We start from the raw sequence: 27,038 nt of genomic DNA, 5'->3' as shown, positions 1-27,038 counted from the left end.
TGGAAAGTTTTTTCTCTGTGATTGTGACACATTCATATTTGTTATGATTGTTATTGGCATTGGTTATGAATGGCTACAGCTTTAAATGTGACTCCTGCAGCACAGCAACAGCCTCTTTTGACTCCTGCAGGTTTAATCATTTCCAAGCCAATCAATAACCTCTCAGCGGCTGTCCAAACGTGCTCTGCAGGTTTCAGTGGTGACCATCCCCCACTATTACCACGCACGCACGCACGCACGCACGCACACACGCACACACGCACACACACACACACACACACACACACACACACACACACACACACACACACACACACACACACACACACACACACACACACACACACACACACACACACACCACACACACACACACACACACACACACACACACACGTAGTACAGGCTAGACAGACAGATGATCCACGCTGGACTGATACAAGGACTCACTAGATTGAAGTGAATGAAAGAACATTCATCCCTTTGCCCACTGCAGACCATTAACAGTCCAGAAGAGGAACTGATTTCAGAGTTTCAGCGTCATAACCTGTTTCCCTTCAAAAACTAAAGGTCAATACTCACATCAGATTGCATACCGCCCCTGTGTTTGCCAATTGATACTAAAGGTTAAGGAAATGCAAAGCATGTGAGACCGGTGCTTCTTCTGAAGGACTCGCTAACTGCTTAGCAAAAACATTTTTGGTTTCAATGTTGGATCTTTCAAACCATCAATCAAGTTGGCAGACTTTGTAAAATAAGCATAACGACATGATTTGATCAGTACACTCAGCTTTGAAAATCCCTGGTTTGATAGTGATCGGAAGAATAGGCCCAGAAAATCTAATTTGTTGATTTGTTGTTAGGGACTAATATTATTCTTCTTAATACATTTGAATGTGAAAACGTATCATCCTGACTTATTAAAAAAAGTCCTAGAAATATACATCTGTTTCCATCTTTGCCAACAAATCAATTTAAAGAAAAATCACATGTGAAGAAACATTATGATGTAATTTGTAAACTCCATCCTGCTGTCGTTAATGTAGAGCAGTAAAGTCTACTATTAAGCAGCTAGAAATAGTCCTCAACAAACGCACCATTAACTCTGCTTTAAGGGATGTTTGCTAAAAGCTACAGGACCGTGTTGTTTTAGAGAACTAATGAGAAGTATACTTTGAAAGAAACTCTATTTATGGCATATTTATCTAGGAATATTTACAGGAGGAATGAATGGACTTGGTAAATAAGGCCAAAGACAGGGTCGAGAAGTCAGAAGGTATTAAAAGAATCATAACATTTCAGTTGTTTTTGGTGTTTTTGTGGGATTAATACACAGCATATTATTAAAAGCAGTCACCAGATATCTTGAGTTCAGGGAGATAACCTGTATTGTTTTGATAAAGGCCTACAGCAACTTTGTTTGGTGAATTAAAGGGAACTCATGTGTCAGATTAGCTTGAAGTCAAATGGTCTGGTGAAGATTCTGTAGACTACATGTATAGTAATGCGGTGACAGCAGTACTCCTTCAAGCTTGAACATTGTTAATAAAGCAGTGTGTGTGTTGTCCAGTCCGTCGCACAGCCGGTTTGATGGAAACCATTTTCTCCTCTAGCCTTGCAAATTGGATTTCCCCCAGGATAATAACTGGTATTGCATCTTGCATCTGATGAGCACGCATGCTGACTCTGAAAGGAGGAACTGATCTGTGCACTCCACTGATTATTGATTTCTATTTTGGTGAGCCTTTCCTGAGAAGAGCAGGACCTTTCTGTTGTGTGCTGGGAAACTGTCACCATCATTAAAATGGCCACAGTAAAAAAATATCTATAACTTAACATTGAAATGTCAATACTGCATATTATTATGTCATAACAGGTGGATGAATAACTCCTGGTGTCACATTACTGGTTTGTATTGCTTTATCTGTATTGTAATGCTGCTGAAAAGACTCCATGATTGTATTAACACATCCCCATGCCTGAACAAAAGTAAAATGTTGTTTGCCAATGACTCACAAAAAGACCAAGCTTAGGTTGATAATGAAGTTTTACACGGATCACAAACTGAGGTTCCTTTGGGGAAAGTCCCGTGTTTGTTTGACAAGGGTTGTGCATGAACGCATGAGAGCTTCAGGAGTGCATTTATTCAATGTGTTCATTGAACATGCTCATGTTCTTGGTTAATGGTGAACTGACTGAATTCATTTACAACTAACTTTCTATGCAGACTGTCAGCCTTCATAATGACTACGGTCACTAGAGGTCGCTGCCTACGATAAACATAGATATTGGTGGTTAAAATCTGCACCCTATTTGGCCGTTTTTGGGGCAGGATGTTCTTAGTTGACAGTCGCAAAGGCAACACTACTATTGTCGTACTTTATGATTCTGTGTGTGTCATCTGATTGAATTAGCTCTGGAGATACCTGCTGTAGCGGGAACTACCACAAAGGAGGTTTAGAGCGATTTGATAGGTGTTTATATGTCTTTCTGCAAAACGGTGTGACGGAGAATGCATATGCAAAACTTCACAGATAAGAATTTAAGTTTAAAATGATGGTTGAATACAAAAATGGGATTGGTCCGTGCAAGGGTTAGCACGTTGGGTAGAAGCCATTTCCCCCTGCAATTTCTGTCCCGGTCCTATTTGGGCATGTCCTGATGAAGTGTCCCAGTTCAAAATTCACGAGAGCACCACCATCTAAGTGTTTGTAGAGTAATCACTCTTTCTCTCGGATATAAATGTAATCAAAATGTTTAAAGTGGCTCTTTTCCAGTGTCATTACCCCACAGTGTGTGACTTCGGTACTGATCACAGTTCAGATGAAAAGGTGCTCAAACGGCAATCCATCCAGAGAGTAAAGTGTGGCTGCAGAGGTAGACTGACAGTTTCATTTCTACAATATTGATTGTGTTGTCATAAACATAATAATGTAGTTCATATTAATCTCTAGCAAATATTTCCTTAAGTGGAGCTTGACTGCATGAAAGTAGTGCAACGATATGCAAATGACAAACTGCTAACGTTGACAGAAAATGATTACCTTGGCTCTGACTGAGCTCCTGGGCGTGTCTCCTTCATTAATCTCTCCCTCTCTGTCTGTCTGATCGCCAGAGCCGGTTAAAGACGGGGGTGGGGACGGGGAACCAGGACGGGGGTGGGGTTCACAGGTGCAGCCTAATGGGATTCCACATTTTTTTTAATGGTGTCTTCTGATCAATTAAGGCCCGGCTGAGGCACCGTGTCTATACATATTTCATGACTATCAGCGGATGTGAGCCCGGCTCCCTAACCCTCTCACCTTCCACCCACACAGACACACCCTCTCCCCCAAATTCACCAGCACTCTGCCCACCCCCCCCCTCCCCCTAAGGCCCAGATGAAAGGGAGGCTGGACTTGTTAGCATCCTGCCTCAGTTAGCTCCGGACAGGAAGGTGGGGTGCCACAGCGGGGGGTCCTGGGCAGCTTCACCCTGATCTGTGTGAAGCTCCGGATTCCTATTTGTCTTTGTCTGCCAGCACACTGTCTGCAGAGGGTGGGCATATGTTAGGAAGACACAGGAAAGGTTTGTATTAGTCAGATGCCAATGTGTAAAGGCTATAAGAACTATTCTGCAAAGATCCAAGCCTATCTGTCTGTATTTTTGTTCACTATAAATGTCTTTTTTACCATCTGCTAAACCTGATTATTCCATCCATCTTGTTTTCATTACCTTGTTTGTAAGCATCTTTCCAGTAGCTATCTGAATCTTCATGTTTTCTAATTTATTTCAGTTTTAAAGGACATTATGGTTTCTTTTTCTTTCTCTTGTTCCTGATTACTTCCATGATTACACAACTGAACCCTTTCATGTAATCAAACGGCATCACTGTGGATGGAAGCCATTTTGGTTGAAGGGTGCAAGGGCCCTGCAATTATGGTGGTGGGGGTTGGGAGAGAAGTGGGTGCTGGAGGCTGTTGGCCAGTAGTCTGTTAGTAATGCATTGCTTTGTAGTCTGTTTCCAGCCAGCAGCCCACTGCTGATGTTCTGAATTAAAAGACAGACACTGCAGAAAGTATGTGATCTCTTTTAGCTCGCTCAGTTTTATAATTCATTTAGATTGTTTCCAACTTTGGATTTAGTTGACATTCTTGAGATGACAGCAGTGATTTACACAATTGATGACATTTCCATGTTATTAATGGGAATTGCTGGAACAGATTGGGTTGCATTTCAGTTATCAAACCTAATGGCCATATGATTTTTAGATTTACTGTAACAGAAGACTGAAATAAAATCACACACGGCACAGCTAGACACAAGCACAAACTGTACTCTTCATTATTATGAAAAGGACTAGTGCTGACGTTATCTTAAGAGACTTGAAGCATGCACTTGCATCACTGCTCTTCATCTTGTAGGAGGTTTTAAATTGGTGCACTCACAAAAGAATCTCTTGCCTTAAAATGTTAAGCTCAGTACGGAGGCTGCCTAAAGCCCCCCACCTGATTCCTTTCTCTGCTCTTGAGAAGACCTTTTGATGCAAGAATTCATTCATTCTTGAACTTGAAATGTCTTGCTTTCAGGGAGAGAGGACTGACTGATGACTGTCAGCTATGTTAAAGAGGAGAGGTGAACTTAAATACTTTTATTTGTCTTGACGTGGTTTTTGTTGGGTTTTTGGGGTGTTTGAAATGTGACAACCAACCGGATCCTAGATTCGACAGTGGAACAGAAATGCATGAAGACATTTTTAAACAGCTGAAAACATACAATGCATACATTCAGAAATAGTGAGACATTTTAATAGCACAGGTTAAAGTGTTTTTCTTTAACACTATCATTGTTGACAACGATCTTCCCCCAACCTCAAGAAGATTTAGTCACCTCAGCTGTTCATTGGTTTTATTTGGCCATTAAGGCCCCGGCTCCACGAGGACAAATACGGCAAAACGCATCGGAGTAACGCAAATGCAACCGCAAAAAACCTTCCGTCCCCACGCAATATACACCGGATTGTGTCAAGCTCCACGAGACGGCTCCATTTACATCCAAACGCTGGAAAAGCTGCAGTACATATGCCGAACCTGTACGTGGCGCTGTAACTTCCTCCACAAAAGCAGCAACTTCCTCCACAAAAGCAGCGAAGAAGAATGGTTGTCATGGCTGCACTTCTGTGTATTCTCCGCGGTGGGGGCCGACAGAACCGGGCAGAGTTTTTCGCCGGTCAGCGTGTGTTAAAGTTTAAATCTTCCGGACAAAATTATAAAAGTGCCGGTCAAAGATCTTCATTGTTATTTATTGAGCTTTAAAACAAATGAATAACGACGATATAATGATATATAATCATCAAATACACGAAGCCTGTCTCTTTTTCCTCTCTTCTGACAGCGTCAGTGTCTGTCTCATGCAGCAGCTGATCCTGTAATGAGTGACCCGACAGTAAAAATGAACATATTTATAACTAGTTTAGGTAGTTTGAGAGGTAATTAAAATAGCTAAGGGTGATGATCTGACTTGAAGTGTGTGTTTTGCTCCCGCTGCATCACAGCGGCAGGAGCTGCGTGTCTCCGTCCTGTCAGATTAGACTTCACTCGCGTTTATGTCCATATCGAGATAAAGATAAATAATCTGAATTCAAGGAGGAGCTCCTGTAGATGTTGCACAAAGAACTGTAGCATGGTCAGTAGCGACTGGAGCACGATAGCAACCCCGCGGGGGAGAGGCGGGGCTATAAAAACGAATGACCGTATCGGCGACTCCACGGCCCCGTTGGACCCCCCAGAGCGCTCCGTTCCCAGATCTATCCACCTTTGGACCCGTTGTCGTTTGCGGGGTCTGTTTCTACGTTTCCCTTACGGCGTCGTCGAGCTTAGAGGGCTATACGCATGAGAAATATGCGGATTCAACCCGTTTTCGTCCTCGTGGAGCCGGGGCCTAAGCCAATCCAACAAACCGTGATTAGTGTGTGACAGAACAACATCATTTGGAAATGTGTTTATTGTAACCAGGTGAATATAAATCAAATAATCGCTCACCTTTTATCTCTGTGTTGGTCTCCACAAACTGCTCAGGTCATTATTGGATCTCTCTAGTTACTAACTATGCTTACCAGCTCCCTTGTTTGTCTGAGAACTGCTGCTGCACAAAGTTTTAGAGCATGAATCCAAAACAATGAGCTGAAAGACTGCAAAAAGCTGGGGCCCATAGAGGGCAGAAAGGATAGGAACTGCAAATGCCAGTGATAATTCTCTTTGGGTTTATCATTATGAGCAACACTTTACACATCAGACATCGTTTTTTAAGCCATTAATAATACAACAATATTGAATAGGGGAGCATAACTATACTCAGACCATAGAAATGTCCAAAAAAACATTCAAAGTGATTTTCAAAGGCTGAAACAACCCATGGTCCTTTTAGTTCTGAGGACTTGTTGGATTCTGGCATCAGAGGTGGTCAGAAAAGCCTATTTCACTTCTCATTAATTTGCATGATAATTAACTTTTTTAATTTTCATTTTGATAAGCTATTCATTTCATACCCCATGATGCACATTTAAGCCGGCAGATAGAGTGCTTTGGGTCCAATCAAAAGGAAAATGTCTCACAGCAGAGTACTAGATCCATTGTGGCCTGTTTACTGAGTGTTTACTGGTGGCTAAGAGGGAAATGTTGGACGAACAGAGAGAACGTTCACAACATTATCAACCCCTCCTTAGAGAAAGCTTTCACTTTGGTTCTAACTTCTCCAAAATGGTGTCATTTCCCTCGAAACCGTTGATAACTGCTCCCCAGTCAGTGAGAACTCTCATAATGTCTCCTAGGTGCACTCCCCTCTCTGGATGGACTCAGTGTTTGGCGGTGTCTGATGCTTTCTTGTTAATATCTTGCTGCCAAACAACTGATTGCTATGACATTAGTCGCTACAAAACATTGACCACAGCATTCCATATTGCAAATGTCAAACATTTTTCAAATAACTTTCTCTTGAATAGTCAATATGAAATTGAACAGCAGAATATCATTCAGACTTAGGAATTGCAGAACATTGTAACATGTGGGAACTTGTTCAACCCTTAGTGGTTATGGGAACAGATGTTTAAAATGTGTGTATATGAGACAAAATTAGCTTACAAAAAGATTTTTGACCACTACAGATTGATCATATTACTTTTCTAGCCGAAATGCCAAATATTCAGATTTTTCAAACAATTCAATGTTAAAGTTGGTTATTCCTTAATTCCACCTGTAATTTTAAATAAGGCAACTTTTGCTGCTGTACACATTACAGAAACAAAATAGCAATTAAAATGTCTCAATTTTAGACTAAAAAACTGCAGTACAATGTGTTATGTGTTGACATATTTAAACCTTACTGGTTATTGGAAAAAACATGTTGATAATATAAAGAATGACCCAAATTTAGCTTACAAAGATTGTTTGGACCAATGAAGATTTTTTAAGATTGTTCACATTACTTTTAACAAATCTGCCACGTATTCTGATTATCAAAGTCCTTAAAGTTGACGGGTTAGGACTGTTACATTCTGGATTCATTCCACAATCAATGCCTTATTTTAACCAAGCCAACTTATTTCATTTCATTTCAAACCTTTATTTATCCAGGTTGTATCCCATTGAGATCATTGATCTCTTTTTCAAGGGAGACCTGCTCAAGTAGGTTCCACATTTCCACCATTATATGTGATAGATGTGTTTTTATCATCACCAAATAAGAACAAAGATATCAAAAACAACTACATCCAAATTCCATCCACACCATAACATCAAGCAGATTTACATTTCAATTCAGAACTGCATGGAAAACATTTCACACCCAGTTGTCAGGTGTCATATTTCCGACGCTGCGACTAACGGAATGCATTTCTTCTTCTCGGCGATGATAGGATCAGATGCTCAGAGTCTTCTTGTGTTCATCGTCAGCTTACAGAGGTCAGAAGTTCATTCCTTCACAAACCATTTTACGAAGACACTTCACAGACAGTTCTTGTTTGATCTTTATTCAAGCCACAAATGAAAGGCTCTATGCAGAGCTGTATCTGTCCCGGGGGCGGAGGATTGCTTTGTTCTATATAACATGCCTTATGGATGGTGACAAACTGCAAATGCACACCATGGCAAGTGTTGAAATCAACTCACACATTAACATGTTCTGGTTTATTTAGTGGTACTTTGCATTTATACATTTTGCTAAATCTTGCACTCATGCACATTTCTCAAAGATATTGAAGTGACTGTTATTTTGTATATATTGATTGCTGTGCTTTTATTCACGTCTTAATGTGTGCATATGTATAAATGTGTCTGTTGATTGTGTATATAGGTGTATAAATATTTGCATACATATTTTTATATACATTTGTTTTTGTATTCGGGATTGAGGGAAACGGTATTTCTCTCTGTCTGATAAGATTGACAATAAAGTTGACTTTGACTTTTGACGATAAATGGAAGAGCCCATTTTTACAGGGTTTTCTTATGAAACCAAGAGAAAAACAACTTAAAACCAAAACTATGTATAGAAATGAACAGCTAAACATTATGAATGTGACATTTAACAGCCAATGCTTTTTCACTAAGTGGTTCTGGTTGTCTCTGGCCATTATTTTCCTACGGAGAATTTATTCTAACGACATATCCAAACTAATGATAACTGCTAAACTGGAACAAATCTGGAAATATGTACAGCTGTTGACATACCACTCGTATCTTTGTGTGTGGGGACGAAGGGTGAGATGTGTGGGGGTTTAGTTGTATGCTGGCATGGCCTAGAGAACGGTTCATGGGAAAAGACTGTGTTTATCCTGATTTAGACAAAAATAAACGTGCCAACAGCTGTCACATTGAGCATTCTCAACGGACTGGCTAGCACAGCTGTAGTGTAAAGCAGTGTGTGCATCTGTGTGTGTGCATCTCGGACACACACAGATTGGACAACACACACACTGCTTTATTAACAATGTTCAAGCTTGAAGGAGTACTGCTGTCACCGCATTACTATACATGTAGTCTACAGAATCTTCACCAGACCATTTGACTTCAAGCTAATCTGACACATGAGTTCCCTTTAATTCACCAAACAAAGTTGCTGTAGGCCTTTATCAAAAAAATACAGGTTATCTCCCTGAACTCAAGATATCTGGTGACTGCTTTTAATAATATGCTGTGTATTAATCCCACAAAAACACCAAAAACAACTGAAATGTTATGATTCTTTTAATACCTTCTGACTTCTCGACCCTGTCTTTGCCCTTATTTACCAAGTCCATTCATTCCTCCTAAGGATGTAAATCTTCCTAGATAAACATGCCATAAATAGAGTTTCTTTCAAAGTATACTTCTCATTAGTTCTCTAAAACAACACGGTCCTGTAGCTTTTAGCAAACATCCCTTAAAGCAGAGTTAATGGTGCGTTTGTTGAGGACTATTTCTAGCTGCTGCTTAATAGTAGACTTTACTGCTCTACATTAACGACAGCAGGATGGAGTTTACAAATGACATCATAATGTTTCTTCACATGTGATTTTTCTTTAAATTGATTTGTTGGCAAAGATGGAAACAGATGTATATTTCTAGGACTTTTTTTAATAAGTCAGGATGATACGTTTTCACATTCAAATGTATTAAGAAGAATAATATTAGTCCCTAGGAACAAATCAACAAATTAGATTTTCTGGGCCTATTCTTCCGATCACTATCAAACCAGGGATTTTCAAAGCTGAGTGTACTGATCAAATCATGTCGTTATGCTTATTTTACAAAGTCTGCCAACTTGATTGATGGTTTGAAAGATCCAACATTGAAACCAAAAATGTTTTTGCTAAGCAGTTAGCGAGTCCTTCAGAAGAAGCACCAGTCGCTTTGCATTTCCTTAACCTTTAGTATCAATTGGCAAACACAGGGGCGGTATGCAATCTGATGTGAGTATTGACCTTTAGTTTTTGAAGGGAAACAGGTTATGACGCTGAAACTCTGAAATCAGTTCCTCTTCTGGACTGTTAATGGTCTGCAGGGGGCAAAGGGATGAATGTTCTTTCATTCACTTCAATCTAGTGAGTCCTTGTATCAGTCCAGTGTGGATCATCTGTCTGTCTAGCCTGTACGTACGTGTGTGTGTGTGTGTGTGTGTGTGTGTGTGTGTGTGTGTGTGTGTGTGTGTGTGTGTGGTGTGTGTGTGTGTGTGTGTGTGTGTGTGTATGTGTGTGTGTGTGTGTGTGTGTGTGTGTGTGTGTGTGTGTGTGTGTGTGTGTGTCACAACCAACTTCTGTCACAGCCATTTCCAGTTAGGCTTCAACAGAGGCCCAATGCAAATCCACTAAATTGCATTTGACTAATCAAATTATTCAGGAGGTAAATGAAGAAACATTCACTGACGGTGCAAGAAGACCTCCGAGGGAACACAAAGCAATTTCGATTGGTTACAGCAAATCCTGTTAGCATTGATTCATGGGGAGGCAAAAACCATGATATAATTGTTAAAAATCTCTCATCTTTACAATTAGCATTGGTCTCACACAACCCAGTCTCACGGCATTTCGTGTAATTGTCACGAAATTAATTGAATCTATTGATTCGTGTTCACCAACACGATTTTCCCCTTTTTTTCGTTTCACACAGAACGATTTTAAAAGCAATGCATTTCTATTGGTTGTATGTTTCGTGCCTGCACCACGTCTTTTTGTCCGGTCGGGTCTTGGAAGACCAGAAGCTGTGTGGTTCATAAAACCATGTTCTTACTCAATATCAAGCCACGATTATTGTTTTTATTTTAAATTGTATAATGTCGGACTTTTTTTGCCGTCCGTGAGGAAAAGAAATGGCTCAGAGCCTCAGAATACTGACATCTGTATTTTTAAAATCTTTTTTTCCTTCTAATTTGTTATTATTTGGTGCAGGCACGAAACATACTACCAATAGAAATACATTGCTTCTAAAATCGTTCTGTGTCAGAATACTGAAATATGTATTTTTAAAAATCTTTTTTTCCTTCTAATTTGTTATTATTTAAGTTGCTTTCAAAATCGTTCTGTGTGACACGAAAAAAATGGGGAAATCGTGTTGGTGAACACGAATCAATAGACTGATTTTGTGACTATAACACGAAATGCTGTGAGACTGGGTTGTCTCACATCTCTCAGAATCTACCTCTACCTCTGTGAACTCAGCAGATAAATCAAAAGAACAAATCTGATCTTATTCATTTCAGGAGTCACATGCTGGCACTGAGATTTACAATACTCGTAAAAAAGGAAAGATGTATGGCTTATCTCCAATAGCTGTTGCACTAAAGCTCCATTAGCAGCCATAACAATCCTCTGCATGTCTCTGATAGTTTAAAAGGTGTGCTTAAATGTCTCCTAACATCACCGTTGTCATAATGAAGACGTGAACACTGTGTCCTGAGAACCAGATCCAAGCATATAAGACAGCTATCACATGCTAATCTCGTGTTGTCAACATGCTAACTACTCTGCTGCGCTAGTTAGCCTTTGTAGATACAATGATTACATCACTAGATATCCTAGCATAATAAATACAAGTTTCTGTCTCACCTATCGCCTTCTGTCAATGCAAACAGGAACCAAGAGAGAAGCACCAGAAACACACATCATGTAGAAACAATGATAAACATAATTTCTTCTGTCTTTAAATGAAATGACTTCTACCTAGAATTTCTTATCGTCCGAAGTCCAAAAATCTGCAAACGACCATCATTGCATGCAAAGCTCTAAGGAATTTCATTATGTACTCAAAATCAGTTCAGATATTCTACTGAGATTCTAATGAAGACAGGTTGACATCATGCCCCAAAGCTATTCCTCTGCACAGTTAACAGACGTGTCATCATCCTTTCCTGCCAATTCCAACAGTAAGGACTCGCAGAGAGATGGCAGCTACTCCCGTGTTCACAGAAACCCCAGGGCTGCACTCAGTACACGCAATAAGTAAGTAACAGTGTTGGATGCTTTTGAAAAAGGCCAATACTACCATACAGACACTTGTACAAATATAAGCCATGTGTACAACATGCATGTAACCTATTCCCTTACTAGCTAGCAAGCTATTTTAACACTTATTGCAGTCATTTTACATTTGGTCTTATCTCATAAAATGGTACATTAATATACTTTACTTATACATGCATTTCACATGCATCATTGTGTATCTTATTCTATATATCATTGAACTATTATTATTCTTTATATATATTTATGTCTTAAGTACAAGTGTTGTATCTGTTGAGGATATGGCAATAAAGCCTTTGAATATGTAATCTTATATCTTGAATCTTAGCTTGCTTACTACCAAGCTGTTGTTTTTTCAGATGGAGAAATTGTCACTGATAGGTAGCCTGTTAGAAAAGCATATCTGTCTGATATTAGCATTTGTTCATTCAGCACACTCTGGAAAAAGCCCACAGAAACCATAATGATAAAACTGTCCTTATCAACCTCTGCATTTTAACTGAATTAAAAAAATGTATAATTAGTTGTTAATTATCATACTTTATGCCTAAATGAGGAGGCTTTTGTGGGTTTGTTTTGCTAACATGAAGAATTGAGTTTCTTCATTGAATGTCAGTATTCTTCTGAAAGGAAAAAGCCTCTCCGCTATGTTCTAATATATCAAATGTTTACAGCTAATGGGTTGATAATCATGGCTTTCTCTGGAAGGTTACGGGGTCTCCTGGGTGGCAGAATATATTGTTTCCATTATGGTTGCTCTCTTGGCCTCTCCTCTTTGTCTCTTCACTCTGCGTCTCTCGAGGGAGACACTCCGCAAGTTCCCGAGTGGCTTGTTTACTTGTAAGGCAGTGCAATGTCCCCTCAGCAGCCCTCCACCCAGAGCTGACAGTGGATTGGCTCGTGGCGTGGCATTCAAGTGCTCTTATCCTGCTTAAGTGGAGCTGCTCGCCAATACCTAAGCTACACTCCCTGTGAGCCGGAGACACGTGGAGGTGAAAGAAGGGGCAAAACAAGTTCAATTATTTGAAGTGAGATGAGGCCGGATGGAAAAAGTGAAATAGGGAAAGACAGTAACAAGAACGGAAAAGAGACTAAATAGAGCCAACAGAGTGTTTGTGTGCATGTTGAGGTGTCTCACAAGTGTGTTTTGGTGCATGTAGAGGTGGTCTCACAAGTGTGTGTGTTTGTGTATGTACATGTGGAGGTGGTCTCACAAGTGTGTGTGTTTGTGCCTGTAGGTGGTTTCACAAGTGTGTGTGTTTGTGCATGTAGGTGGTTTCACAAGTGTGTGTGTTTGTGCTTGTAGGTGGTTTCACAAGTGTGTGTGTTTGTGCATGTAGGTGGTTTCACAAGTGTGTGTGTTTGATGGATCAAGAGAAAGAGGACCTTTGGTTTTCAAAGACCATAGCGATAAACAAAGTGGTTTTAAAGTCATACAAATCAGGATTTATTCGGCTTATTAAAAGTGCCTGAAACACAGATACGAGTCAAACATGAGTGAAACCTGAATATGATTTACTTTCTTGTCATTTGTTCTCCTTAAACTATTATATGAAGATGTATTAAATCACAGGAGGACCTTATTATGGAGTCTGTATGTTAACACACTGCAAATAATAAATCTGCTTCTTTGGTATTTATTGGTATTTTTCCATAACAAATCAGTAAAAAGTCAAATCTAATGTGTATTGCCTATCTGTACAGTATGTGCATCTTTTCTTTTAGACATATTTTGTATTTTGTGCAGCGTCCCTACAGGAGATGATTTACAGGCTGCCGTCAAAAGCATGTCATAGAAGGAGATTAGAGTCCTCTCCAGCCCCACCATCAATACTCTGAATGGGGGCCAAAGTGCCCTTCCTGCTGATAAACAGGGGGACACCAGCCTGGAATTGATTGCCAAAGTGCCACATCAGTCATAAAGCTAACCATAAGGTGATTGTACAGGACACTGGGGGAGGATGGGATTTCTTTTTGTTTTGCCTTGGAGTCAAAACAGCCATGTATTTATCAATTCATGCATCTTTTAAATGCCCACATGCTGGTTTAAGCATCGCCCTGCTTCTCATTCAGTGAGGAGCATATATTCACACCCAGGAGCTCTGCAGTATAATTAGTTTGTCTTCTGTTGGCGACTGAGCAGCTGCACTGGAGCAGGTGGTGGGTAAATGCTGCTTCAAAGCACACTCAAAGGGTCCTTTTTTAACCAATCCATAGATTATCAACTACATTTAAAGGTCCCCTATTATACTGTTTTTCATTAATGTATTATAGTTCTCAGATATATACAAAACATGTCTCTGAAGTGTTTGGCTCCAAACCCCAAACAGATCATTGCAGCATTACCCATAATCCCCTCTGTTTCAGCCCTGTTTCAAAAGTGCTGATTCTCTGTCTGATACTTCAGATGAAAATAAGGAGCCCCTCCCCACGCCCCTCTGAGAGAGATTTGGTTAAAAAGAACACAATGGTGCTCTAGGAGGAGATTCAGGTGATAAGGTGGGGGGGGGTTACCTTGGTTGGTGATTGGCTAATGGTTACACAAGCCAATAAATCGTTATGACATCATAAAGTGGCCAGAATCTGATCAGCTCATTTTCAGACAGGTTTTTATATAAATGGATAAGGACAAAAAGAGAGCAAATCTTTTTGGGGGGACACATGTTGATGTAGAAAAGACATGAGAAAGTGGATTTTGCATAATAGGTGACCTTTAACACCACTAAGTCCCTACCATTTTATGTGAAAATAACTGAAAATGTAGCAGCGTGCTGACTGGTGATGAAGTGTCTGCTGAACCTATAATAACAATGCACAGTTTATGGTTTGTCAATTTTTTTTAAAGATACATTTAAGCCATTAACAAGATATAACAGTTTGAGATGTTGAGCTGACTATCCTCCTTCATCATCTCACTTGCTTTGTCATGTAGTTCTTTAGTTCATGATGTAGACACCTTCATTCGACCAATTGATCTCTGGGAAAAGCATTCAGAGCATTCGGGCCAAAATGATAAATCAAGGACATTTTTAAATGTGCAGGGAAGACTTGTATTTTAGTACAAACCATTAGTTTAGGGGAAACAATGACAAGTTTCTGTCTTGAATATGAGAACCCTTAGACCCTTCATCAATGGTATGACAACTGGCAATCCAAAAACTATTCTTATTCATTTTATAAGGAAGAGTAAATTATTTACTAGGACAACCATCATTAAAACCTTTAGTTCGTACAACGTATACACCTTTAAAGGCTGATTTATAAGAAAGTAGTGAACTTGTATAACTTGTTGGGTGACAGTCTCTTTGCTTCTTGTTCTGCATTGTAGATAATGGAAATAAAGATTGTGTCAATCAGAATCCCCTATACATGTATATCTGCATGGCCTTAGGTGTCCTAACAATCCAATCATTAAACATACCCATATGTCCCTGCAGAAGGGTTAGCAACTACATCATTTCTGTTGTTTTGACAGATGGATTATGCTGCCAACTTCATGGCCTTTTGTTCAACCAAGTAACGCAACAAAATCGACTCCAGGGCTGACAAAATGATTCATGCACTTCCATGCTGGCCCTGTTAAGAACTTTACCTGCGAGGAAATATTGACTTAAAAAAAAAGAACACAACAAGAGGACAACTTATTTTGAATTCTGAGACAAACTCTCTAAAGAACACCAATACATGTGATGGATTGTGGCCGGTGTGCTGCTTTCCCTGGGCTTCACAATAGCTCTCTATTGTAAGGAAAGCAGTGGAAGAACAGACAGAAGCATCAATTAATATAAATTCAGTGGGGGCAGAGGAACAAAAACACCCTTGAGGCGTTGAGCTCACCACAATTGGTTTGATGTCTCGCCCTAATGTGCTGTTTACACGAGAACGTAAACGGTTGTATCCGCTACTTTTCTCTTTCGTATAGCCTGTTCGTTCACACGAGGCCGTAACGGAACCGCGGAAACGGACCCCGCAAACGATAACGGGTCCCAAGGTGGATAGACAGAACGCTCTGGGGGGCCAAACGGCTCCGTGTGTACGTCCTATACGATAATTTCCTGATAACGATGAAGCCATAGCCCCGCCTCTCCCCACCTCTGCTGCTCACTGCTGTAGTACTGTCAGTAGCTACTGACCATGCTACAGATGTTAGTGCAACATCTACAGCTCCTCCACCACAACCATCAGCAACAAGTGGACCTGGAGAACTACATGTTGCTAAATCCACCGCGGGGCATAAACAGAAGGGCAACCATGGCAACCATGCTCGGGGGTCTTCTTCGCTGCTTTTGGTGTATTTTGTGGCGAAAGTACAGCGCCACTTACAGGCCCGGCACATGTACTACAGCGTCTCCAGCTCTGTGAACGGAAGACCTTTTTGATATCGTATTCGGTTCGTTTGCGTTTTGTATGCGTTTGCGTTTGCGTGTAAATGGGGTCTAAGACTCTAGATATGTGAGAATCAAACCAGTAACAGTTTCACCCTCTTCTCAAGCAATACTTAAGATGTATTTCTAGGAGATATTGGATTGACATTCAAATTAGACATTCACTTGAGAGAGTTGACAGTGATGTCTCAAATGGCCTACTGCCGTCAGACTTGATGCAAAACAACAAAAGGATCAAGTTACTTTATACTTTGAATTAACGATGTTTTGAAGGACGTGCAATTTGGAGAAATGCATGAAGCATAGCACCATACATCACCAATGGATCTTGTTGATTGACTTAAGCTGTCAACATCCTCACAGGATAACAAATCCCAATAGGCTGTTCTTTCCACCTGATTTATTCCGTCATTGTCGAGATGTAATCGCAAGTATACCCATCGGTAGGCACAGAGCAACTAAAGTTAGGGTTAGGAAAAGATGACGTGGGTGAAGTGGAAAGTTAGAAAGACTGCAGCTAAACCCTTCTCAATAATTAAGAGCTTTTCCTTCCAGCTGGTAATTGCTGTGTGTGTGACAAATTATGAAGGACAAAACATAAATGGGCCGTGAATTCAGGTGAGAGCTGGTTATTGATTTTGCAGAACAACTAAATTCAACTTCCTCTCTCAAGAAATGGAAAGCAAGGTCAGGAGCCACATTTTGGTATTCAGGTAATAAGTGAAAGCAGTCAAATGTGTACCATCTCTGGTCTGTTGGGGTGCATAAATGAACACCTGACAGTCAAACTATATAAAGTAAATATGTTTTTCTTCATTGGCTGTATTACTGAAGAGCTGAAATATGGTGTCGGTTTTTAAGGTAATAGCATTTATATAGTTTTTTACAATCTCACAAAATGAACAGAATACAGACCAGAATCAATAAAGGTTAACCCAATAGTGCTCTCTTCCTTCCTGTATTGTATTTGTACAGTTTAGCGGTCAATAATGCTGAATCCCGGGAGACAGATCCATGTCTTTCTATTCTGGAGCTTGAAGCCAATGCTACAGTAAACTCACTGAAGGTTAAAAAGCCAGATTTACCCACATAACATTTGATTTTAACAAACGCGCCTGCACAGAAGATCAGAATCCAAATGAACCTCCATTGTTTACCACTTTTTCGATGCAGTCCACTGAGGCATTACGTTTTTATTTCTCATGCACTCAATATTGTTAACTGCAGAACAGGATCAGTCTAAAAAGTGTGCGCCACACAAACTGAGAGCAACAACTGTTGGATTGATTATACTATGAAATCTGGAGGAGACATTTGTAGTCCCCAAAGGATAATCCTAATGACTTTGGTGATTCACTGATGATTCATCTTTTACCATCAGTGACAGGATAGCTTTAAAGTGGACCTATCATGCTATATTTGAATAATATAGTGTAGGACCATACCTATATAAGGCATATTTATACTTTTTTTTTTTCAAAATACCAAACAGATCATGCATTTTAGCCATGCCTCATTTTGCTCAATTTGACATTTTTTAGATCTGTTTTAGCAAGGGCAGATTCTGTGAGAACAGCACCATCTAGAGGCCTGGCATATGTACTACAGCGTCTCCAGCGCTTTCGAACGGCAATGGCCGTTGCTGTCTCCTCCTGATTGGTGGAGTTGGCCCAATAGCCGTAGCGCCACTGTCCTGACGTCAGGACAGTGTTCAAATCTGGATCAGTTTTTATCAGATCCGTTGCAGCCCCTTTTTTAGAGATTTGGGTATGGAGGAAAATAGAGAGGGTTGTGTTTTCTGACACTTGGTGAGTTCCCTGGAACACCGGGGACACATATTCATGTATAAAAGACATACAAAAGTGCATTTTGCATGATAGGTCCCCTTTAAATCTAATGACGGGTTACCACCATCAGCTAATTTGGTCTTAATGCTAAAATAAAAACATACAAAATGCTAACATGACAGCTTTGCATGTGTATATGGTGTTAAGACTATTGAGGTGAATATGTTGACCTATGATGAGTAATACAGGTTATTGTGATTTTCTTTGCTTGTAAAAAAGGTTGAAAACTAGCAAGCCATGCTGAATGGATAATCATGACGCCAAACTAACTGAGAAGTAATGTGAGGAGACATTTTGTATTTGATAACATGGATGAACAATATGTTTGAAATAAAAGCAGGCCTGTTTGATGACTTTGAAAAAATGCAACCTTACAACACCTAGTCCCTCAAACAGCTCCGGCTAAGCTCTGAATGCCAATGTTAGCATTCAGAGCTTACATTAGCATTCAGAGCTAGCCTGAGCTGTTTGAGGGACTAAAGATCTAAGGGAGTGCTTAATTACAGTTAAGCCTGATGAAAGAAAAAGCCTCGTTTGACAATGCTTCGGAAACTGGCCACCAAAAAGGTAATTTACCAAGTGAAAAAGGGTTAAAGGAATTAAACTCAGCAAAATGTTTTGTCTTTTCTTTTTTGTCCATGGCTAGCTAATTCAATATTACACTGCTAATTTCTCCTTACACTCGTGATTTAACCTAAAGAAAGTTCCCTGAAAACAAGTGCCTGGTGACGCAACGTAGCAGCAGTTGACAATAAACAGAAGATGAACTACAGTGCATAGTCTGATTGACAGATGATCTTTCAAGTGTGGTGCGAGAATACAAAAACGTAGTATTAAAGCTATTGAGGAAAATGCCAGATTTAAATATAAGGGCAGGAGAGAAAAAATAAATCCAGAATCAGAAAACTTGGAAAGGTCAACCGCTACACTTTATCCCCATCTATATTGAATTTGACAAGTTGGAGATTCTCATATTACAACCGCGGCGAGAGAGAGCTCAGCATCAGTGCAATGGGATGACGGTGCAACATATTTGGCTCTGCAGCAGTGAGCCATGATCACAGGTCAAGGCTGTGTTGAAACACCACAGCTGGATTGTGTTTTAATGGGAAGACAATGGAGAGGTGATGTTACTGTCACTCGAGAGTAGAAAGGGGAAATGGGGGGGGGGACACACAGGATGAGTGAGCTGTAGTAAGTTATATACCCAAAAGGGGAGTGCAAAGACAGGATAATTGCATGATGGGATGTGAGAAAACTTCCTGAGTAGGGAAATAGGGGAGCAGTGCAAGAGTGCATATGGAAAATAGATTAGCGTTTTATGAGAAGCCTCCTCTTGAACTTTCATCATTAGCTTCAGATATATCCTTTTGAACTTGAATCGGGGCAAAGTCAAACAGAAACTGCGGGCAAAGATTTCTTTAATGATCGGAATTAACATTTTTCTTTTAACATTTAATAAAGTTCCCCATTCAGTCGTGCTGAATTCCATGTTTTAATTTTAAATATGGGATCAAGAGGGTTCGTCTTTGGGCTGAGAGCACAACACAACTTTTTATCCTTTCAAAAGCTTCCAAATCCAAATTAATACAGATTAGAGATGTTTTTTAAGGTTAAAAGGCGGCAGTTTTTTCAGTTTTTCCTGGAAAGATGCCATTTTAAAGATGGGAATGTTACCCTATGTTGTTCTCATTGAAAAAGAAAAGAACTGGTAGCTGTAAAAATGGTTGTTTTTCTTTAACCCAACCCAAGTTAAAGGTTTCCGCTGACAAATAACCTGTCCGATGTGTTCGACCCGTGAAATCTATTAAAACCCAGTACTGGGGCAACATATCTATTCTGAAAAGCAATCATTTCGTAGATACTTTTTCTCTTAACACCTGGCATTTTGTGTCTCCGCCTAGCTCCTTTAATCACTCTGACTATGGTTCCCATCCATCCAAGGCTTCTACTTGTCCTTGTGATGTGATGAAATCCCTTCGGGGGGGGTGGATAGGAACCAGACAAAGTCGAGTGAGCTTGGCTTTGATCAAACCCCGGCTCAAAAGCTTGATACACGCTCATAAAATGGCTGATGATTCCTTGTTTGGACCGGCATCTCGCCGTTGGCAGTTCCAGATGTTTCCTGGGTGTCCCGCAGAGAGGGGGTTAACACGGGGAACATGACCCCGGGGCAAACTGTAAACACGGGCCAACAGTGATTATATGTATCACAGACTGGGGATCAGCCTGTAAGCTGTCGCCCTCCTTCTTTTTTTGTGTCAATCTATTGAACATGTCAACAATAATAATAATGTATATATTTTTTCTTTATAATAATAATTATAACAAAGACAAAAAAAGTACAAAAAAATAAATACAAATACATTCTCAAATAGTCTCCGTCATGTTCAACAGGGGCAAGAAGAAGCTTAAAAAAATCGTTTCTGGTCCCCCCCTATAGCGTACATTTTTCTTAGGTCATCGTCATCAGCGTCATGTTCGTCATGTTCGTCATGTTGTAAACAAATACATTCTTTTTTACAAAACAATCAAAAATAAATAACTTTTACAATTACAAGAAATAACAAGTATGAGTTTACAGGTCCTGCTCATAACCATTCATGATTTGGCTTCTAAATAATAGTTTTAGTTTACACAAACTTCTACAATATTTCAGCTCATCATTACTCTCATTCCACAGATCAACACCTTTTGACGTGATGCAATGACGTTGTGAATTTGTTCGTACGGATGGATGAACGGATAAAGAAAAATATAAAAACAGGACCTTTAGTATTGAATGAAATTGAGAGGGTTGTTGCACGTTCTGATTGATTGCAACACAATATAATGTGGAAAAATAGCTACACTGAAAAAACTATGTATGGACATTAATATTCATGCCCTCTTAGAAATTGAATGTGATGACATGCTGAGACAATGACCAATGTAAGAACAAGATGTAACTAAAGTTATTCATCCAAGGCAATTTATTATTACTATTATAAGGCTTTGATAATAACACTAATCAATAAGTGACTTTGATTTGATTTTCTTAGAACATCTGAATGCATCCTGCCTGTGTTTAAAGTGGAAGTGATGAATGCAATCTGAGATAATGAAAATGCATTTTAATAAGAAAGAAAATTACATGATGAAATGCTGAGACAATGATAAAGCTTTTTACCTAAAGGGAGTTACAAGGTGAAATTAAATCTCAGAAATTCAGTAAATCATATACTGAAATCTGTAACTTTCTGTTCCAACTCACTCAAAGTGTGATGGGAAATTAAAGTTAATATCAAACTGCCTCACAGGAGGAGAGCAGGATGGTTATTTCAAAACACAAAACTTAAAGGTAATGGCAGCTGTGAAAGTCTAACACTACTACTGGATTTATACGTATTTAAAAGTTTGAAAATACAATTCATCACTTCCACATGCAGTATCTGTTCATTTCCGTGACCCGGACAAGCAGGGTTTTATTTCGTAGCTCAGGGTCAGCATGGCAAGGTCCAAAAGCTCAACATTACAGAAAAGATGAGAAGCTCCGATAACTGAAAGAACCTCACAGTGAAGGTTAGCTTCTTGTTAAACCTTTATTTAACTAGGAATACAATAGTAGAATACAAATCACACAGCTTCAAGTGTGGCCAGTTCATGACAGGGAGCAGCACACAAAACACAATTGCAGACATAAAAACACACACAATTTCAAAGAAAAAGAAAATACAGAATATTAAAAGACCTTCTCCAACACCTGAAACAGTGACGACACAGAACCACTTCGAATTAGTTCAACAAAACCAGCTCGCAAAGATTCAGATGCCTGATGCAGCTGGCTACGTTTTTTTTTTACCTTTTTCACACTTCATTACGGATTTAGGAACAGGGTTGGGAATAAGCCTGGGAATGAAGACAATAACTTCCTGTACTTTTTTGAAGGAGTAAAGTAATAAGCAGTCCACGAACAGCGTGATAAATAAGAACGTACCAATGGTTAGTTCCACGGACTACTCAGAGAGCCATTGTGAGTAAGGGCTTTGATATTTGTAATACATCTCAGTGCTCCACAATCTATGGAATCCCTCGTGTAAAGGCACTACTAAGATGTATGCATATATATATCAAATATAACGCTGGAACCTCCTTTGGAAAGGATTTAGTTGGTGGGAAACTAGAGTTAAGAGGGTTTGATAAGGATGCCTCTTGGACTCCTCACTGATAAGGTTTTACATGCAAATGCTGGGGTAACATTAAAATGGAGGGAACAAGGCATTAATCATGTATACAGCCTTTTATGAAGAACAGGGCTATAGGGAATCTGTAATAGTCTATCATGAAAACAATAACCATTAAGAATTTGTCGAGAATTTGAAGTTCTTGGATTCATTCATCCAAGCACATTTCAATACCAAAAGAGGGCTAAATAACTTAACATTTACAAAGTATAATGACTGTATACTAAGGGGAAACAAACAGTAGTTAAAATTGTTTTTAATGAGGCAATGTTTACCTTTGGAACATGTTTTGTCCCTGTTTGAAAAAGCCAATAACAGGAAGCGAGTGTTGTGGAGACGGTCTCATTAGCACAACTGTCCTCTCCGAACCGTCTCATTCATCACTCATGACATTTGTGTTGAACTCATCTGAGTGGCAGTTGCTCATTATCCCAGCATGCAACATGCCATTTAGAGATAAGAGACGATTACACAGTGCATACAACGAGTTATTGAGTATCTCTCCGTGACCCTGACAGAGACAGTTTTGTTTAATATGAATCCCTTATGACCACCTATTAATATCTTATCACCTGCCAAATTATAAATTAATTAAAGTAGCTATTACCACCAGGACTGAAACTGATTCTTTGTCAACTTCGGCATCATCCTAATCTCCTCAGCGCAACAGGCCCAGATGGTGAGGTTTGTTAAAAAGGCTGTCTACGCTATTTATCTCACCGAGACCGTGGAGTACTGCCGTCTCTCTCCAAACCTCACAGTCTTCATTTCACACCTTTTGTGAAACAAGCCACCCTCAGAGCCTCTGGCTACGGGAACTGTTCATTACAGAGGAGTGAGACTTCGTGGAGAGAAAGCTCGCAACCTGTTTGACACATTTCTCTGTGGGTGTAATTGCATTTCCTGTTTCCCTGTTGTTTAATTTCAGAAAAATGCCAAAGCGTTCCCAATTAAATCCAGGGCGACGGTATTTGGCACTACATTCTCGATCTGTCCTTCTCTATTTCTAGCTTTGCTCCTTCATTTTGCCTCCTCTGTTGGTCAGTAATGCGGAACAACAGAGATCCAGAACCGTCACAGCTCACAGCCTCATGCACCTAAAAGCCTCTCTGCACTCAAGATGTTTCTGTTGTTGGTTAGCAAATTATTTTTCTCCCGAGACTGAGCCCATAAAACCTGCACTTCTTGACATTCAAAAAATAGAAACATGCCGAGCCGTTACCCAGATAAGTGTGATTGCAGCCATTTGCAAACCTAGAATAGATTACTTAAAATGTCCGATATATTGCGATGCACAAGTAATTGTTATTCTGTCGACTTGATAGCAATGTGTTCCTTTAGGCTTTAGGAACTGAGTGTATACAAAACATATATAAAGTTTAATGAGTTGATTAAGATTGACTATTTGAATGGTTAAAAACGTCCTATTTCATAAATCTTTATTCGAATGATGACATATGGACAGCTTCGATCTCTGTCCAAAGATTACAGTCGTCCAGTACTTAGATGCATATCCACAACAGCTGTTCAGAAAAGGACCATCATCCTATGATAAAAAAAGGTCACATTCTTGCAGCATATAGAAAGACCACGGCAACCATTCCCGAGCAACCTCCACTGTAATCTTATAGGCTAATGAGCTATGCATGCAGTTTAATGGAGTAGAATTTTCTTTGCTGCAAAAGATTATGAGTTTTGCGAGAAATTAGATCTCTTACTTCTACATCTGCACCACATTATACAGACCATTAAAAGCTGCCAGGTTGCAAAAAACACAAATCCTAGTTGTAGTTCCAAGTCATGAGTATATCAGAAATGTCCCAAAGACGCAATATCTACTTGCTAAAAGTGAACAAATATCAGAGTAGTGGCATATAAGGTCATTTCACATAAAATAGTTCAAGCAAATGTGTGTTTAAAAGCCATTTATCATGTTGTCTACACACTAGTCGTGCTTAGCATCTCCGAATAATGCATAATCGCTCCAAAGTCTGAATAATTAGAGATTTCCCCATTCTTCCCATTTTTCTGACATGGCATGAATGCAGCATTATAACTCAAGCTGGCAACATGTGCGGTGGTCTAACAGTTCATTACATTACACTACCTGAATGCCCAGTAAGATAATTATAGTATGAACATCCAGGAAAAGCCTGCCTGACAAATTTGGCTCTTAACTAAGAGTTTCCTTGCCAGACCTTTACATTTTTACAGTGTTGTGTGCCATGAGGGGAGGTGGGGGAGAGGTGGGGGAGAGGTTATTCTGCGGAGGATCTGCTGTGCACACAGGCATGCTGGACCAAGCTGATTCTAATTAGCGAGCACAAAGACACCCGCCACCCCAACACGTCCAGTCCAAGGGAAGTTTGGCATGCTATCTCCATGAAAAGCATTCCATCGCTAACAGTGTGGAGCTCTGGAAAGGAAGCCAGACTGAAAAACACCGGGCAGCGGAGGATAAGGGATGAGTTCTGTAAATGCATTTATGTGAGGATGAGGCTGTAGTGTGCAGGATGTTTTACTCTGAATGGGGTGGTCCTACAGCTTTAAAACAAAGCACTTTAAAGATGGCTGACGTGCAATTGGCAGAAACTCGATGTAACAGAATCAATGAATAATTTATGTCCACGGGGGCAGACGGGCTTTCACATGGTTGTCATCCCTGATTGACATGTTAATGACATGTGTCACCATAAAGAGGAGAAGTCAAATCTTTCGTATTGAAAAGCTAGCACTATCTATCCGAGTGAATATTTCCATTTCCCAATGTATAGCTTATTAGCAATATTTGTTTGCTCTTATATGATATATTTAGCATTTCATAATCTTTTAATGTGTATTGATCTTACAAGTTTTATTCAGTTTTGTTATATATGTATTAAATGTTATATATGTATGTTATATATTTGATATCTGAACCCTGTATTTGTCACGCAGCGGGACATTTTACATTATTATAACAAAGGAAAAGTGCAAAAATGTAATAAAAATCAACCAAGTACACAACCATAGTACAAAACCAAGGGAAGTAGCAGCCAGTATTATAATATTGTCATGTATTTCCATCTATTGTTGTTTTTGTTGCTTTTTTTGCTATATTTTACTCAGTATTGTGCTGCCGTTACCTTAGAGCAGCCGTTTCCAACCCAAGGTCGGGACCCTTCAGTCCTCCTCCGTAGAACAATATCTCTCAGCGAGCTCCACCTGTGCCACCCTGCTGAAAGTTCATGATTGAATCACAAAAGATAAAAAAACTCATCTTCATTTGAGGAGAACTGGCACAATGTCATGCCCTTGAGAGATAGAAATGATTACAGCTCGTGACCCCCCGCATCATTGGCAGCCATTTGCTGACAAGAGCAGGAACAAAGACCTTGCAGACGGCAGAGGGGGTCTCTGAATCTCCGGTTCCATTACCGCATGGCACCGGTCCAATCCCACAACGCAGCGCAGGGCTGTTTACAATGTGGGCGCATGCAGCACCAGGCGATGTGTGCAGGAGTTGTGGTAGCAATTATGGCCGATAGCTTGTGTGTGATTACATCTTTATGATTTTGTCAAAGCGCAGAAATGTGTAGGCTTGTATCATGTTTCTCCATTTGGCACAATCATATGGAGACGGGGCTTCCACACAACAAAGACATGCCTTTCAACAGAAAAAAAGAGCAAAGGCCCAAAAATGCTAACAGTGAAACACTGGATTATGGGTAATACGTTGCATAAAATATGGTATTTCTGAGTTCTTGGGTTTGGGATTGACCCAATATTTCATACATATTTATAGAAGACAAAAAGAGTAAAATAAGCCCGTTGACAGGGTGGCATAATAAGAGAAAATCCACTCCATCTGGAAAAAGTTTTAAAGATACTGAACTTCTTTTATTAATGTGTTAAAAAAAGTAATGTCGCTTGGAAAAATTATCACTTTGCAATTTTTTGATTTAGTCCCAAGGCGATCTGCCTCACCACGTTTTCTCATTTAATTGACTGCGAGACGCCCTTTATCCTCAGCTCACAGGTCCCGTTCAGGAAATATTCATTGTATTAAAAAAGTGAAATAAAACATTCATAAACAATCCCCGGCTGAACTCGGTGTCTTCCCCGGGGAAGGCTGCTAAGCGGTAGTTCATAATGCATACTGATGGATTGGGGTTCTTTGTCTTTGATCTGTTCTAGCAAATCTGACGGAGCATACTAATATACCTCATTAACATATAGGGAGCGGTACATAGCGAGGCAGAGCTGGCCGTTAGTGCTCTTAAAGTCTGGAAGATTTAGTGTTTTAAAGTGCTTTAATAACGTTGTAAGAGCAGCTTTTACCTTCCAGTTAAAAAGAGTTGTGAGTTTCTGCTGCCTCATGACTGCAGGTTAGACCAGTGCAACTGATCACTATGAGATCATTAACTCTGGGTGATATCACTTATCAAAACAACCCTTTGGCCACTTTTCGGCAGTTTCTAAACTCTCCAGCAGATGTGCAAAACTGTGACCTGACTCTGCGTACGTGTATTGAATTCAAATCGGACAGAGTAAAGGAAATGAGGGTTATAAAAGACCAAGATCCCGGTGTCTGGGACATTCCGTTAATATATTGAGGTACGACTAGGCGACG

The sequence above is a fragment of the Trematomus bernacchii genome, unplaced genomic scaffold (assembly GCF_902827165.1).
Source record: "Trematomus bernacchii unplaced genomic scaffold, fTreBer1.1, whole genome shotgun sequence".
Classification (NCBI taxonomy): domain Eukaryota; kingdom Metazoa; phylum Chordata; class Actinopteri; order Perciformes; family Nototheniidae; genus Trematomus; species Trematomus bernacchii.
The sequence above is the reverse complement of the archived record's forward strand: the minus strand, read 5'-3'. Positions refer to the sequence as shown.